Here is an 18387-nt window from a genome sequence, read left to right on the forward strand (position 1 = left end):
GCCACCATGCCTGGACTCTTTTACTTTTTCTATGTACCATGCTCTCAAATATTTTTCTTATCATTTTTTTTCACCTTTTAACATGAGCATTGTTAAAACGCTCATGACTTACCTTTTTACTCTCCTGTTGAATTACTTAGTTCATACTCTTTTTCTTTTGTTTTCTGTATGCTTATTTTAAAACGTTTGTTCCTATATTTGTATTCTTGGTGGTTGGAAGACTCTCAAACATTGTCTCAGCAGCATCATCATATCTGTTTATAAAAGTTGAGGACGTACTGAATTTCCAGCTTAGGAAACTGAAGGTAAGTAGCACAATTAATTTCAACTGGCATCTGTTTCAATGACTCTGTTAATGCAAATGGGTTGTAAACTGTCAGTGAATATCTAGGGATATCTAGGGAGTTGTTATAAGCTAGAGGTAAGTGAATTTTCTACTTTTGAAATGGTTGTAGGCTGCATCATTTACTGAGTTCCACTTTTTAATACATAGGAATACTGCAGAGACAACATTTTTATGTGTTTGACATTTTATGAAAAAAAATTGCGTCATGAACAGCCCTCTTTCTTTCTTAATCTACCTGAAAATAATAACTATAATTAACTTTTGTTACATTGTTATCAGAAAGGGATAGTCAAATTAGCATTAAACAGATGTAAAGTCAACCTTCATATGAGAGCTGTCTATATAAACTCTCTGGAAGAACTATTGTGCTTCAAGAATGAATTTTAGATATCTATCTAAAACGTCTAATTACTTTAGCTCTTTGGTTTAACGTTAAAATGCCATATTGTTTATAGAATCAGCTTGCCTTCTCAATTAATGAAATATGCATTGAAATTGCTCTACGTGCAACACACCATGTTAGGTGCTGTGGAAGGGTGCAATTCCTGTACTCCAGAAGCTGACATTTCAGTTGGGAGATGTATATAGCATGCCACTCTGTTTATATATGCTGGCCCCTCTGTTCGAAATGGGCTTCATCACTTTTCTCCCTCCTTTATCTGGCCAGCTTCTATATATTTCTCGAGGCCCAGCTGTACATCGTCTTCTTTTTTTAACTGATAAATAAAAAATACGTATGTTTATGGTATACAGTGTGATGTTTTATGTATGTATACGTTATGGAATAATTAAACTAAGCTAATTAACTTACCTATCCCCTCATATACTTATTTTTTTCCCGTGAGAATATTTAAAATCTCCCTTAGCAATTTTCAAGGATATGGTACATTAACTATAGTCACCCTTTTGTACAATAGGTGTCTAGGAGTTATTCTTCTTATCTAGCTGAAATTTTGTACTCTATGGCCAACATCTTCCCATTTTTCTTACCCTCCCCGCATTACTCAACTACTCCCTGCTTCTATACGTCAACTTTTTAAGATTTCACATAAAAGTTAAATTATACAGTATTTGTCTTTCTGTGCCAGGCTTATTTTACTTAGCATAATGTCCCCCTGATTAATCTATGATGTCACACATGACAAAATTTCCTTCTCTTTTAAAGCTGAATAGTATTCCATTGTGTATATAGACCACATTTTCTTTATTCATTCATCTGATGCTGGATACTTAGGTTGATGCCACATCTTGGCTGTCGTGAATAATGCTGCCATGAACATGGGAGTGCAGGTATCTGTTCTGAGTTCATTCCCTTTGAGCATGTGCCTCTGCCATGCCTGGCACATTTCTCATTATGCCTGTGAGATTTTTGTGCTCACTCTCCCTGACTGTGTCTCCACTCCTTATGTCTATAAATCGGAATCATTCTCCTAGAACCAAGAACAGAACCAACTACATAATTTGTGGGCCCCAGTGCAAAATAAAAATGTGGAGTCCTTTGTTTAAAGATTAGAAATTTTTAGACAGTGACAGCAGAGCATTAAACTAAGTGTGGAGCCCTTCTGGGCATAGGCCTGTGTGAGAGTGCACAGGCCGCTGGATTATATAGTAGTTCTATTTTTAATTTTTTGAGGAACCTCCATATTCTTCATAATGGCTATACTAATTTGCATTGCATTCCCACCAACAGTGTACAAGGGTTCCCTTTTTCTCCATATCCTTGCCAATGCTCACCTTCTATCTTTTTGATAATAGCCATCCTAACAGGGGTGATGTGACATCTCATTGTGATTACAGCTATACTTCTTCTAAGATGCCTTCCTACCTGGCACTTTACTGTCATTTTGCTTTTGGTACCCTATGCATCTTTCTACCAGAGTTTATCACAAGGTATTATAATTGTTATCTTTGGTAACCTCCCTGATTGCAAACTTCCTGAATTTATAAGACTGAGTCTTTTAGGTTTGTTTGCTGAGTACCTAATGATCCTAATAAGAGCTTGATGAATGAATAAAAATGCAACAAACACATACAGATATATAGTCATACAGATATATAGTCATACAGATATATAGTCATACAGATATATAGTCATAAAGATTAGTTGACAAATGTGGCATGCAGTAAGTATCAAGAATGTCTTATAAACAGGTACTACAGGCTTTAGCAGGAGAGGAAAGAATAGATTGGTGGTCAAGGGAAGATTCTTGGCCAGGCTAGCCTCCTAGCCTGTGCCCAGAAGGGCTTCACACTTGGTTTAATGCTCTGCTGTCACTGTCTAAAAATTCCTAATCTTTAAACAAAGGACTCCACATTTTTATTTTGCACTGGGGCCCACAAATTATGTAGTTGGTTCTGTTCTTGGTTCTAGGAGAATGATTCAGATTTATAGACAAGGGGAGTGGAGAGACAGGCAGGGAGAGTGAGCACAAAAATCTCACAGGCATAATGAGAAATGTACCAGGCTTCCAGAGGGTCAAGGACAGGCCAGCCTGAAGGCACTAGAGAGCTTACGTTGTTGCTCTGAGGCTTGGAAGATGGATTGAGGCAAAGTTTGGACATTTTTCTAGTAGCAATGAGTAACTTCAGATGCATAGGGAGCAGGAGAGTGAAGGGAGAAAACCGTAGCCTTATGAAGAGTCATGTGGTGCTGCTATGCAGGATGGAGAGAGGAGCAGTGAGGCAAAAAACAGGGAAATCAGGAAGCTAATCCAAAGCTTATTATCACAATAATAAGGCAAAAGTGGCAAAGAAAGAACAAAACCAAGAAATACTATAAGGGAAAAATAAATGAAACTTCGACCACATGTGGGAATTGCAAAAAAATAAAAATAAAAAAATAAAAAAATAAAAAGTAGGACTCAAGGAGTACTCTGGACCGTCCTGGGGGTGTAGTCCACTCTTGGCAGAATGAAGGAAGGAAGAGATGAGCTAAGGGCAGCTTCTTTGTCAAAGGAATGATGACTTCAGTTTTAGACATTGGAGATTGTCAGAATTTCAAAATAGACTCGTTTATTTTTCACTTAAATATGAATAATTGTTCATGGAGAAGAGAAATTGAAAAAGGAAAGGATTGTTAACAGTGTCAAATATTGTATAGAAACAAGGACATTGAGGACTGAATAGAGTCCAGTTTCAGAAGAGTGATGAGAACAGCAGCCCAACAGAGATTCTATGCAAATGAACAAAGGTAGCATTTATTAAATTCATAATCCTCTTGTCCAAACCCCTCCTCCTGAATTCCTCATCTCATTGAATGTTACTACTCTCTACCACCCAGTTTCCCATGCTCCTTCCACCATGTTCAATCTCTTTTCCTCCGTAGTCAATCAGTCTTTTCTTCCCCTTTCTGCCTATCAAGTGTCTCTGGAATTCACCCACGTATAATTATCCCACTGCCACCATCATCACCTTATGCCCTGCCAAGGCAAAGGCTTCTGGGATGGGCCAGTCTTTATTCTCCCAGCTCTTCCTATAGTCCTTGCCGTCTTACTCTTCTCACTGGAGTTAGGGGGATTTTTCTAAAACTCAAGTGTAATTGTGTCACTTTCCACTTATGACTGTTAGGAATTGTGTCCTACCAAAAATATTGAAGTTCTAAATCCAAATGCCTATGAATGTGACCTTATTTAGAAATAGGGTCTTTGCAGACAATCAAGTTAAGATGAGATCATTAGGATGGGCCCTGATCCAATATGACTGTCATCTTTTTTAAAAAGGGGAAATGTAGACACAAATGTGTAGATAAAAGCAGAAATTGGGGTGATGCCTTTATAAGCCAAGGATGACAAATGTTGCCAGCAAACCCACCAGAAGCTGGGAGAGAGACATGGAACAAATTGTCTCTCACAACTCTCAGAAGGAACCAGTCCTACAACACTGTAGTTCCCGATTTTTAACTTCAGAACTGTGAGATAATTCATTTTTGTGATTTTAAACCACTCAGTTTTTGGTATTTTGTTAAAACAGCCCTAGGAAGTAGATAGGGATCCTAAAATGGCTCCCCGTTGCTTGCAGGGTGTGATGGTTAATTTTTTATGTGTCAACTTGACTGGGCCATGGAGTGCCCAGATATTTGGTCAAACATTATTCTGGGTGTTTTGGTGACAGTGTTTTTGGGTGATGTAACACTTAACTTGGTAGACTGAGTTAAGCAAATGGCCCTCCCTAAGTGGGTGGCCCTCATCCAATCAGCTGAAGTCCTGAATAGAGCAAAAAGGTTGACCATCCCTTGAGTGAGAGAGAATTCTTCCTGACTGACTGCCTTTGAGCTGAGACTTTGGCTTTTTTCTCCCTTTGGACTCAAACTGAAACACTGGATCTTCCTGGGTCTCAGGCCTGCCAGCCATCAGGCTAGAACTTCACCACTGGCTCTCCTGGGTCTCCAGCTTACTGAATCATTATGAAGATCTTGGGACCTGTCAGCCTCCCTAATCACATGAACCAATTCCTTGTAATAAAGCTCTTTATACATATACATACATGCATAAATACATGCACACACACACACAGACACATAACCTATTGTTCTGTTTCTCTGGAAAACCCTGATTAATACACAGGGTAAAACCCAAACTCCTAAACACAGTTAAAAGATCCACTATGACTTGGTCTCTGCAAAATCCTCCAGTTTTTCTCTTTCTCTGCACTTTCCCCCAGTTTCGCACTCTTAAACCACAGTAGCATCCAGTTTTGGTCGTATTTTTGATGTACTTTTATTTCTCCCACCTGTGATCTTTCACACATGTGATTCCCTTATGCTTATAGTACATTTCCACCTTTCCTTTCCATGTCATTCTTCAAGTGTCAGCTTAGTCCTCTTCATTAATTTATTCAACAAACATTTTTGAAATGCTGGATACAGTGTTAAGAAGTTAACAAAGCAAACACAGCACTTGCCCTCATGGAATTCCAAGTCTAGTATGTGAGACCAATATCAAATGAGCCAATAGTATACCAGAGATGTCAGCAGTATGTTGGAGACCATGAAATAGGTGATAACACTAGCCTTAACATATATGGAAAAGCTGAATTCCAAGCCTATAATGAGAGAAGCCATAGAGAAGTAATTCATATCCCACCAGGGGCACTCAGCAAAGCTTAGTACTCTGAGACACCAGATACCTTTGAAGGCAGAGTGCAAGAGGGACTTGAAAAATAGGAAGATTAGTAGAAAGTTTATATAAGGAGCAGTAAGACATTCCCCACCCTGTTCCCACCCACATCTTGCTATATAAAATTAAAATAAGAAACATGCAGAAAAAAAGGGTTTTTAGCAATTGCTACGGTTTGAATGTCCCCTCCAAAACTCATGTTGAAATTTAATTGCCATTGTGATAGTATTAACAGGTGAGGCCTTAAAGGGATGACTGCCCACGTAGAATTAACGCCATTATAAAAAGGCAAGTTTGTCCCAGTCTTGCTTCCTTGCCTTCTTGCCTTCTGCCATGGGATGAGGCAGCAAGAAGACCCTCATAAGATGCTGGCACCTTATATTGGACTTCCCAGCCTCCAGAACTATGAGCCAATGAATTTCTGTTTATTATAAGTTACCCAGTCTGAGATGTTTTGTTATAACAGCACAAAACAGACTAAGAGATAAATTTTGAGGTGAAAGCAGAAATAAAACATTCAATGGAAGTTTTGAAGAAAATGTAGAAAAATTCTAACAGTAGAATAGGAAGGCTTAGAGGCAGAAGATGGGAGGAAATAAAGAAAATTAGAAGATTAATCCAAGAGGCGTAACATGCAAATAAATGTAATCCCAGGGAAATAGAGCATAGGAAACAGAGGAAAGGAGACAAGAGATGGAGAGAGAAACTATTTCCCAGAACTGACAGACTTGAATTTCCCAATTAGAAAAGACCACTGAGGCCGGGCGCGATGGCTCAAGCCTGTAATCCCAGCACTTTGGGAGGCCGAGACGGGCGGATCACGAGGTCAGGAGATCGAGACCATCCTGGCTAATACGGTGAAACCCCGTCTCTACTAAAAAAATACAAAAAACTAGCCGGGCGACGAGGCGGGTGCCTGTAGTCCCAGCTACTCGGGAGGCTGAGGCAGGAGAATGGCGTAAACCCGGGAGGCGGAGCTTGCAGTGAGCTGAGATTCGGCCACTGCACTCCAGCCTGGGCGGCAGAGCAGGACTCCGTCTCAGGAAAAAAAAAAAAAAAAGAAAGAAAAGACCACTGAGTACCTTGCATGGTAGATGAAAACAGACTTACACTAAGACAGATCACCAACAATTTTCAGAACACCTGGCATTAAAAAAATTCTAAAAATTTTCCGAGAGAAACCAAAAATGACGTGAGAGGGACCATAAGTCAGAATGATATCAGATGTCTCAACAGCAACCCTGGAACCCAGAACACACAGGAACAATTCCTTCCAAATTCCGAGAAAATGATTTCCAGTGTGGACTTCAAAGAATGGAGATAGTTTTCAACTATAAAATGTCTCAAGAAATTTATGTTCCATATACTCTTTCTCAAGAATCTACTAGAGGATATGCTCATTTAAACAAGGAAGTAGACCAAGAAAGTGGATGGTGTGTGGTCCAGAAATAGGAGATTCAGCCTAGATGGAGAATAAAGGGGTCCCCAGAGTGATGACGAAGGGAAGCTTCTAGAAGGCAGCTGGGCAGCAGGACTGAACAGGAGGAAGGTCCTCTCCAAGGGGGAAACAAGGGATGGAATAATTTCTTGATGTTTTAAATTGTATTTTAGCTCTTTTGGAGAGTTTATACAGAATTAGTAATATGTACATAGAAAACTAGCATATCAAAAAACATACAAAAACATAATGCAAAATATTCCTAACTCAGTTATGAATATTTTGAGTCGCTGTAAAAACTGAGTATTGATTTAACTGAAAGGATATTGTAAACTGTTCTGGAGGATGATGGGAAGGTTACCATGTATATGTTGGACTGGGGGATGTGAGAGGCTCAAATATTTATCTCTCAAGTAGGAAGGAAAAAAATATATGAACATATATATATGTATATATGTATGTATCTGAACCTAATCAAGATATTCCATAAGCATAACTCTAGAAATATGGAACAAAACAACAGAAGAACTAGCTGAAACTGTTGAAAATACTTGATTCTAGGGAATGGAATCAGAGGAGAAGGAGTGTGTCAGGAGACTGGTGTTTCATGAGGAGGCTTGAGGTAATATTTGACTTCTAAAACTAAATACATATATTACTTTGATTAATAAATCAAAGAAAACATATGTCCACACACACAAAATGTACACAAATGTTAACTGCGGCATTTTTTATAATATCAAATCATAGAGAGCATCTGAATATCCATCAACTGATGAGCAAATAAAATTTGATATATTCATACAGTGGAATGTCATTCTTCTATAAAAAGGAATGAAGGCCAGGTGCAGTGGCTCATGTCTGTAATCCCAGCACTTTGGGAGGCCGAGGCAAGAGGATCACCTGAGCCCAGGAATTCGAGACCAGCCTGGCCAACATGACAAGACCCTGTCTCTACAGAAAAAAAAAAAAAATTTAATTAGCCAGGTGTGATCATGTGTGCCTGTAGTCCCAGCTACTCAGGAAGCTGAGGCGGGAAGATGGCTTGAGCCCAGGAGTTCAAGGCCTCAGCAAGCTATAATCGCACCACTGCATTTCAGGCTGGGCGACAGAGTGAGACTCTGTCTCAAAATAAAATAATAAATAGTAAAGTGAAGTACTGACATGTGACAACATGGATGGACCTTGAAAACATGCTAAGTGAAAGAGGCTCATAACAAAAGAACATGTATTGTGTAATTCCCTTTATATGAAATGTCCAGAATAGGCAAATTTATATAGAGAGAAAATAAACTAGTGGTTGGCTATGGCTGGGTATTTGGGAGATGGGGGTGAATGGGGAGGAATTGCTAATGGGTACAGAGTTTCTTTTGGGGATGATGAAAATTTTCTGGAATTATACAGTGTAATTGTTGCACAACTCTGTTAAGATACAACAAACCACTCAATCGTATACTTTTTAAAGGTGAATTTGATGGTATGTAAAGCATATTGCAATGAAGCCATTATTTTGAAAATTAAAGAACAAATATTAATAATCATACCTAATTCATAGAGTTGTTGTGAGGAATAAATGAAATAATGTATGTTAGGGGTCTAGTCCAGAGCTTGATGTAAATATTCAAAGATTAGTTAACACTTACATAGCATATACTATGTGCCAGGCACTCTTCTAAGTTCTTTACATATATCAATTCACTTAACCCTTGCAACAACTATATCAAATAGACACTGTTCTTATCCCCATTTTCTAGATGAGGAAACTGAGGCCAGTGCTGGTAAACAATTTGCCCAAGATCACACAACTAGTACAACAGTAGAACTGGAGTCTGACCCCAGCTAGCTGGCCCAGATTCTTTACTCTTCACCACTTTGATGCTCCCTCTCTCTGCCTCCCAGGCCCCACGTCTGGGTTAGTGCTGTGTGTTACCAGGGACGCTGCTTTTCTTTTTTTTTTTTTTTTTTTTTTTTTTTTTTTTTTTTTTTTTTTTTTTTTTTTTTGTTGAGACGGAGTCTCGCTCTGTCGCCCAGGCTGGAGTGCAGTGGCCGAATCTCAGCTCACTGCAAGCTCCGCCTCCCGGGTTTACGCCATTCTCCTGCCTCAGCCTCCCGAGTAGCTGGGACTACAGGCACCCGCCACCTCGCCCGGCTAGTTTTTTGTATTTTTTAGTAGAGACGGGGTTTCACCGTGTTAGCCAGGATGGTCTCGATCTCCTGACCTCGTGATCCACCCGTCTCGGCCTCCCAAAGTGCTGGGATTACAAGCTTGAGCCACCGCGCCCGGCCGGGACGCTGCTTTTCATCTGTCGTGATTCCAAGTAGAGAACTCTTCACTTGCCTTTTTTCCTTGTCTGTGTCTTCAACATAGTGGACATTCTACAATAGCAGGAAGTGTACCCGTCTTAATTCATCTTCATTACCTACCCATCATATATTGGGATGATGGTGGGCTGTAGAGTGAAGCAAAGGTGTTTTTCTCTTTGTACAAATCCTGTGAGTGCCTGGAGAGGAAGTGGAGAGAGCTGAAGATGCTAGCATTAAGATGCTAGAAAAACATGGGATAATAGATGGAGCAAGGTATCTAAGGAAGTAGATTAAGAATGAGGTAGTAATGAAACGCTGACCTTGGGAAGAAAGAAGAATGCTGCTTCCATTAAGACTGAAAGAGGAGGAAGATGTGGATATTGTGAGAGTAGAGGGGAAGCTCATACCAGACCACTTGGCTCATCTTAGTCAAGAAGGGGCAGCAGAAGAATCTTGGGCCAGGACAAAGCATAGGAGGGTGGAGTGGAAGGTTGAGGCAAGAGGAGGGAGTTTAGAATAAATGCCCAACTTTTTGGGGTCTGTGATCTCTTTACTAATACAACGGATCCTTCTTCCAGAAAAAAGTAAATGCACACAAAATTATGCATTTAGTTTTAGGGCCCTATGGACTCCAGGTTGAGAATGCCTGTTCTCAAGACTTAATAAAATTGAATAAAAGTATTTATGAGAAGTAATTTGAAGTCAAGCATCTTGACTTTTTAGCATTCCAAGTTTGTGTTTCTGTGGCTTTCCTCAGCAATATTCAGAGGCCCGAGTAGCAGGTTATCTGGTATCTGGGAGTGAGGCCAGAGGCTTCAGGGCAGGAGAGGGTGGGATGAAGTCTAAGAGGGGTAGGGCTTAGAGGAAGGCAAAACCCAGGCCAGGTACTGGCAGTGGAGGCTCATAGAGGGTGGGGTGAGAGGGGTCCACTCCGGCTGCAGGCCATAAGGGGGCGCACTGTCTGTAGAGAACATAAAAACATAAGAAAACCAAGTCAGTCTTCTGTTTACTATTATGCTGTGCAAGCAATTTAAAACACCAACAGGAATAAAATACTCTTCTCTGAAAAAGTCTTGGTCTAGGACCTAAACAATTGCCTGAAACTGGGTACACTTACACCACTGAGAGGCAGATAAAGAGATTAAGATTGAGGGAGTAGGGCAGGGTTTGCAATGGTGCCGGCCAGGATGTGGCTGAGGGAGTGTGGGTGCCTGCCATGGATGCTAGGGTAGAAGACGACTCTATTAACTGGGTGTCTGTAAGCAGCACCCAAGTCAGTGCCTTTCATCTTCTACAACCTAGACATTGCCTGGAATCCTAAATCCTTTTCTTCACTTAACAGACATCACCTCTGCTCAAAGCTGCAACTGCTTTGATATCACACTGCCTTTTTCACCCCTCTGTTATAGATGGCATTTATTTACTTACATGTTTTTTCCCCACTAGACTATACTCCTTGAGAACAGCAATTTCTGTTATTTATTTATTTCTGAATCGCCAATTCAGACAAGCATGCAAACACTTGTTGAACCAATGCACAAATATATTTTGCTCTTCTTTATAGATTCCTCTGGCTTCAGATGACCAGGCACCACTAGATACAGCATACTGCACTTTCCTTCTCCAAGGTAAAGGAATAAATATATGTTACCCTTCATAAAGTGTTACCCTTGGGCTCTTATGCCATCCTGAAACCACCAGGATGTGGAACCAGATCAGGGAGGTCCACAGTTACAACCCCTTGTATCTGTAAGACGATCAGGACATTATCTACAGAGTCCTGCTGCAGGGCCCCGAATGAGGACAGTATTTTGCTGCTTTGTAGTGTGAGCAATGGTGTAACAGCAATGCATGGATGTTCCTCTGGTGTCCTGAAAGAATTTAGGTGCTTCTTGAAAGCTCTCTGCAACTTATTAATTGGGAGTGATTGTGCAATGGAGAAAAAAGAGTCCCTCACCCCCCAACTCTTCCCTGGGAAATCACAGGAAGGCTGATAGCTCTCTGTGAGGTGAACCGTTTCTAGAATCCCCACCGTCTCGTCCTGTTCTTCCGCCCACCCTGTTCCTCAAGATAGCCCCCGTGGGCTTCTGATGAGGTCACCACACCACTGGCTAATGAAGTAGATAAACCAGAACAGTTTGGTTTAACATTTAAGGTCAGAAACAGGAACTTTCTAGAGGAGAAATCAAAAAAGCAAAAGAAGTGTAAGGGCAGCCCTCCAACCAGTCAGAATACCGTGACCACCTGAGAGGCCTGTGGCCCAGCAAACACGGACGCATGTCGACTCCGGAGCTGGTATCTTCAGCGCAGCATCTAACCTGGGAACACAGCCACACACCCTCATTCCTAAACAGCAGATTGACTACTGGAACCACACACAGTCTCCAGGCAATGTGGAGACATGTCTCATATTTAGTCAGCATAACTCAGGGTGCCACAGTCTTCACAACCGTCATGAGCACTTGAGGATGCTCCATTTGAAGATAGGAATTTACCCTCAAGCATCTGGGGCTTGGGTACAGAATAGAGCTTCCCCTGCCACCACCTGCTAATTTTATAAAATGTGCATTCAAAAAAATTCCTGCCTGTAAGAAGGAATTAAGCTACCCGTTTAAATATAACAGCTGCCTGTGCAATCTACTGCTGCTCTTTATAGAAAACGCTTAAATAATTGAGATACTTAATTGGGTTAAAGAGATCCCGAGCACATAGATGTTCTATAAATAAAAGAATGAGTAAATAATCTAGTAACCTTCCTTTTCATGTCCTTCACTTAAAGAGATCATTCTGTTTTGTTTGCACCAATAAGATCACTGTTGGGGGACTCCAAAGAGATTTGATTGTAGGTGGGGTGGGGCTTTCCCAAGGAAATCCCTTTTCATTTGTTTCAGGTGTTTTGCCACCTTTTTCTCTGGCTCTTTCACTAAAAATGAATAATTTGTTGATCTTTGCTGTTAGTAGGTAGGCACCTGGGCTTTGCTTTTGCAACTGGAGTCAAAGAAGTCAAGTTATCAGTCTGACCTTGCCTTGCTATCTAGAATCAGAAAGGTTTAAGTAGCCCAGGGACTACTTAAAGACAGCTGGAGGAGAAAGGGAGAGAGAAAAATGCTTATAAAGAGGTGGGTAAAAGAGCGGGACCTTGTCTCAAAAAAAAAAAAAAAAAAAAAAAAAAGAGGAAGTGGTAGGAGGTGTCTGAATTTCAGTGTGACCTGTTCTGTCAGGTGATTTTTGGTGGGGCGGGGACATGAAAAAAAAGTTAAAATGTCCTTATAAAGACAAAATCTTTTTCTTTCCTGGCTGATGATTTGTCATTCTAGTCACTTCCTGCCTTGTGACCACACACCCAGGCTTGACAAAGCTGTTCTGCAGACCAGAAAGAAGGGGTTCCTGGTCATACACCAGTACTACCAAGGACAGCTTTTTTCCTACAAGGTAAATTTTCTTCATGTGTTTTTGTTTGTTTTAAGTGCTTGTGATGTCCTTCGGCACTGTTTCTGTGGATTGTGGGTTTTGCCTTCGGGGGACTAGACATCTGAGCATGTCACCTGAGAACTCTGTGATTCTGCCTCTGTCTAACTGGCCAGGACATCTGCTGCCACCTCGTGTGGCCATCCAAGATGGAGCACCTCTGCTCTCTGGGTTGGGTTCTTCTCAACTTACCTGCAGTTATCACCCCTGTCCAAAATTAAGATTTCTTTTTCCTTTTAAAACCAAACCATGTTCTGGTTTATTTCTATTGCTCTATTTCAGGAAGGCTATTTGCTGTGATTTTTATCTTCTTTAAAATGTTTTCAGGAAAAGCGCGTATTGATAATTTAGATTGTACTGCTTATCGGCCTAATGGGGGTAGTTTAATTTTAGTTCCTGCAGTTCTGTTTTTCTAAAAAACTTCTTTACAAGTACTTTAGTGGATATATTAATATCTTGAGTCATATGTTACTGAATGTGATACTGGTTATTTGAGTGATTTTTGGTGCCAAAGGTTTTTAATGGGTGTGCTTTATAACCACATGGAATTAGAGCTTTTCTCTTTTCCATTTGTTCTCTAAAAATAAAAGCAATTTGTGTAATGCTTAATTGTAGTGTTTCTGTAGGATTATCTGAATTGTTATGCTTATGACCATACCAATGAATATTCACTCAAATTCTGGGAGAAAGGCTTTTTATCTACAATAGAAATTTTTATACAGTTGATATGGGGTATTTATTGCAGAAACTTTACCCAAACATAGACATTTCGAATTTTGTAGTATAAGCTTTTACTTAATTACCACTATCATATAACACTAAGAACCGTTGACAAATGATAACCATAAAAGCCATTCAGACTGGAAATGGAAACATTAATCAGGATATTTATCAAAATCAAACTTTTCTTTAACATAGCAACTTGTTTTCTAAAATTACTCTGTCAGGACTATCAGTAAACAAATAAAGGTGGCTTATCCACACACACCTTGATTTTGAATTTACATACATTTGTCATACGTTTCTATTTGGTTTCCATTAAGAATAATTGTTTAAAGAGTGTCTGTGTAGACAAATTTGAATAGAATTAATAATTTACCTATAAATGTGAATTTCTGGAAACTGCAAAATGTGACCACCAATGTTACTTTGCACATCTCACTTGAATAGTTTTAAATAAGCAAAAATGTGAAATTGAGAGAAGAGGGACTTGAACCCCAGAAAAGAACAGACTAAAAATATGCTGTGTCTTATTTTAAGTAAAACTATTAGTGAGAATAAAATAAATTAGAATGCGAAGGAATGTCAGTATTTTTCTTATATTTAAGAAGGAATAAAAAGGATTACGAGAAAGTTAATTCAAAATAAAAAGGTCTCCTGTTTAAAATTAAGTTACATTGCTAAAGCATCAATCCCAAATGTTATGAAGATATTCCTCTTCATTCTAGCTCACCCCCAGGAACATGAGGGGAAAAATCTTCTAGGTCTTGTCCTTTAAACAAGCACTGCTGTGGTGGGATGGAGCTGTGCCTAGGAGGACATTTCCTTAGCAATCCCAGAGACGCTTTTCTCTGTAGCATTTAAATTTTTGACTCTTTTGTAAATTATGCCTTGAAACAATCGGTAATTTGGGAAACAATTTCGGTGCTTTAACTTCATTTATAATTCTATCTCTGAACCCTTTGGGGAAGGAAAGACCAACAAGTAGTCTCATTTGAATGTAACCATTTAACTTGGAGAGGACGGGAAATTAATAATAGCACTCAATAATTATTAAGCACGTAGTGTAAGCAGCTATTCTTTATGCATCACCTCGTTTAATCCTCTCAACTACCTTTAGAGATAAGGAATGGGCTAGATGGTTGAAGGAACTGGCCATAGGTCACTGGGCAGTTAAGGTGGGGGACAGTAGATGGTCAGGGTTTCAGGCTCCTACTGACTATGTCTGTTACAGATCCTCCCTTCCAGGCCAGCATATTTTTCTCAGAGGTAGGTGTTTGTAGACTTTTCTTGTTAAATCTGGCTAACAAGATCTTGGCACTCACAGTTTTAAGAGAGAGAGGATGAAAGAGAGAGAGCAAGAGAAAGAGAGAAAAGAGAGAAGAAAAACTTTGTAATAAATTTACAAACATTTTTATTTTTATAAATAAGAGATATCATTGTAGGTTTTATATAATAATGGGATGAAGAACTATTTTTAAATTAATGCATAATTTTACTAAAGAATTGTGTGCCTTTACAAACTTGCCTCAACCCACTTCCCCAATCTTATTTCTTGTCACTTCCTTCTGTTCAACCTCCCACTACCCCATCCCCTCCCCCGCCACTGCTAACCCACATTTTGGTGCACCAGACCACAAGCCACCAGAAAGTTCCATTCTCTTTCACCCTTTTTCACTCCAACTGTTTCTTTATTGCATTCTTCTTTATTTTTAAAACTTCTGATCATTTTTCAAGGCTGACTTCAAGAAACCTACCTTTTGGAGGCCTTCCCATCTTCTCCCTGCCCCCACTAAATGTTTCTTGGGTGTGCATTTGCTTAATACTCTGATCTTAGAGTAAGTATAGCATTAATCATATTGTCTTAGTTTCAAGTCCTTATTTGCTGACAGACCTGAGCTCCTTCTCTATCTTTTCTGGCACATAGTAGATACTAATGGTAATTACTGAATTGAAAACTTGTCACAAGTATTTTTTCTCAGCTTCTTACATATGCATGAAAGACTTTGATTGCACTTATTAACTTAATATTTACTGAGTTTCCATTTATTGCTATGAATGAAGATACAACAATAATTTAATATTTTGCATTCTAGCATGCTTCAGCTTTGCCAAAGCCCTAGTCTCATTTTAGCTTCAAAGTATCACATAGACATTGACCTCAAGAAATTTTTAAAAATGTACAATGACTAGCAAACAGGTGAAATTATAATCTCATTATTTTAGTATAAATACATTGGTTGGGCCAAAACTTAGCTACCCTTGCCAAAACTGTATGCCCGATAATGGGCCTCTTTGATGACAAAGAACACAAGAGCAGTTGTTAACTTTTACTTAGTCACTTTGGATTTTTCTCAGAAAATTCTCAAGTCAACTTCTCCTTGTTACCTAAAGAGTCCAGGCCCTTCTGTGTATACAGAAGAGATGACAAGCAAATTTTAAAATCAGGTTAGGTAAAATAAAATTAAGATATCTGCTTATAAGGTTATATTTATGAAGAGTCAAACACTCATGAAGTAAGATTATAAAGGCTTGGATTTTATGACTAATAGTAGATTTTATAGCAGAGTGACATTATTTCAGTTAATCTAATTTTCTTCCTAGTTTTTTTTAATCTGCTAGTTTCCCAACTTACAGATATCAAATGAAATGATACGATTTCATCTGTATATTGAACATTGCAGAAATAAAAATTAGAATTAGAACCCATCAAAATATAAAACTAATCGGTGTCCGCAGATATGAAGAGTTTCAAGTGTTCCTGTTTTGCCAGGTGGAAACGCACTTCTTAAAAAAGTGTAATGTTCCACAGTGTCTTCATTTTGAGGCTCTCGGAAGTCACCTCCTGATTGGATGTTGGTTTCCTAGGGATATCTCCCTACAGCTGCTGTGGCCATGGTGATCCCCACATGGCATCTCCTTGTTGCTTTCCTCAGTTCCCTTCTGATCCAACTTCCTGCCTTATACTATTGACTGTTCCTGTTGTTTTGGTTTGTCAGTTTCAGTGCTTACATCAGTCTGCCCAGAAATTTCATAACTGCTCCATCTTGTAAGATATTGGTGTGGGGGGAGTGGGAGAAGTTTCAATTAATCATCCTAATAATAATAGCTAATACTTAGATTGAATCAGGTGTTTTTCTAAGTGCTTTAACCCTATAAAAGCATCTAGTTGTCATACAGACCTGTGAGGTAGTTTCTGGTGTCCTTTTCATATTTGAAGGCAAGTTCATTCATTCACGAGTTTTATTTATTTTCTACAATTCGATCAATTTTGTCTTAACTGTTGAATTTCAAGGCAACTTCCTGAGATAAACAGGGAGCAAACCATGGTGCTTATTTGTACCGAAGCCCTCAAGTTGAGCCCAAATAATCATAATCCCCCCCAAATAAATGCATCTATATGATAAGTGCTTTTATTAAACAGACTATTCTGTGTCATCACAGCAGCAGCAGCAGCAGTATCAGTAGTCAGTCCCTCTGTACACTTGACTGAGTACTAGTTGGTTGTTAACAATTATAGGCCTCTGCATGGGTCACAAAACATGATCTCTACCCTCAAAAACTTTAAAAGGTTCTTAGTCTTTTTTTTTTTGTTGTTTGTTTGTTTTGAGACAGAGTCTCACTCTGTCGCCCAGGCTGGAGTGCAGTGGCGCGATCTTGGCTCACTGAAACCTCCCCCTCCTGGGTTTGAGCGATTCTCCTGCCTGAGACTCCCAAGTACCTGGGACTAGAGGCGTCTGCCACCACGCCTGGCTAATTTTTTGTAGTTTTAGTAGAGACAGGTTTCACCATGTTAGCCAGGATGGTCTCGATCTCCTGACCTCGTGATCTGCCTGCCTCGGCCTCCCAAAGTGCTGGGATTACAGGTGGGAGCCACCATGCCCGGCCTTTAAAGTTTAGAATAATTTTAGCCCAGTGGCATTCACATTTTCTAGTCTGTTGTGACTGATAGACACGAATAGATTAAACATTCTAGTTTTTATACCCAAGCACACGTATCTATGATTGTATAGTAATGGCCAAATATAGGTGTCCTAAAAACTGAGACAGAATGAAACATTGTTTTAAATGTTAGTGGAAGAAGAGAGGTAAAAGTGATCCACTTTCTGGGTTTAAGTAAGTTTTGCTCAACTTTAGAGCCATGGCTGTGTCAGCCCCACTTACGAGTACAAGGAACCTGTTTCTCAAAGATGGTCAGTTGTTCTTTCTGGCGGAAGGAAAAGCTCTGTTAAATTGGGGAACTAGCAAACCCACAGTTCTGTGGTTGCAGCATTGATTCTTGTTTCAGCATCGGTTACAAGGACAGAAGGGAGGGTCTCCCTCTCTCTCTCTTTCCTTCTCTCACACACACACAGACACACAGAAACACACACACACACACTCACTCACACACTCCGTCTTGACTGGGTAAGCTAAAGTGGAAAAGAGATTATGTTCTCCATAGCAGAAAAACCGACACCAAATTCAGCAGGCAGATTAATTATGCATGTGAATTGCAATCTCCTGGATAATTTGTTTTCCTTCTTTTTCTGGTTGTACTTTCTAGAGGGAAGTGAATTAATGGAACAATTACCTTGTATTTAAATAATACCCTGCATTTTGTTTCCTCAGTCTAGTAGTAGTCACTAAAATTTATCCAAGCTGTGTATCCAAATGTATGAAGTAAAAGGATACACAAATGTTATTTGTATAAAATTTGCATGTTTTCCCTATTCAGCATTCCTTAGGCAAAGTTTAAAAGTAGAAGTAATCTTTATTAACCTCAGGTGCAACTTTTTTTTTTTTTTTTTTTTTTTTTTTTTTTTTTTTTTGAGACGGAGTCTCCCTCTGTCACCCAGGCTGGAGTGCAGTGGCCGGATGTCAGCTCACTGCAAGCTCCGCCTCCCGGGTTTACGCCATTCTCCTGCCTCAGCCTCCCGAGTAGCTGGGACTACAGGCGCCCGCCACCTCGCCCGGCTAGTTTTTTTTTTTTTGTATTTTTTTAGTAGAGACGGGGT

General features: G+C 39.6%; 1 protein-coding gene across 2 annotated transcripts in view; it reads left to right on the plus strand.

Moving 5' to 3' along the window:
* The first annotated feature begins 220 nt into the window (after window positions 1–220).
* The window catches only part of LCP1 (lymphocyte cytosolic protein 1), a 69541-nt gene continuing 51374 nt past the window's right edge, over window positions 221–18387 (plus strand). Inside the window, exons 1-3 of one of the 2 annotated variants that reach the window (XM_030922455.1) lie at window positions 221–305; window positions 10767–10830; window positions 12520–12634. The gene's annotated coding sequence lies outside the window, so the exon portion shown is untranslated. Of the gene's footprint in view, window positions 306–10766; window positions 10831–12505; window positions 12635–18387 lie in introns of those variants that run through there. The other variant, XM_010358089.2, reaches the window with a different exon arrangement.

Source organism: Rhinopithecus roxellana, chromosome 18 (assembly GCF_007565055.1).
Source record: "Rhinopithecus roxellana isolate Shanxi Qingling chromosome 18, ASM756505v1, whole genome shotgun sequence".
NCBI lineage: Eukaryota > Metazoa > Chordata > Mammalia > Primates > Cercopithecidae > Rhinopithecus > Rhinopithecus roxellana.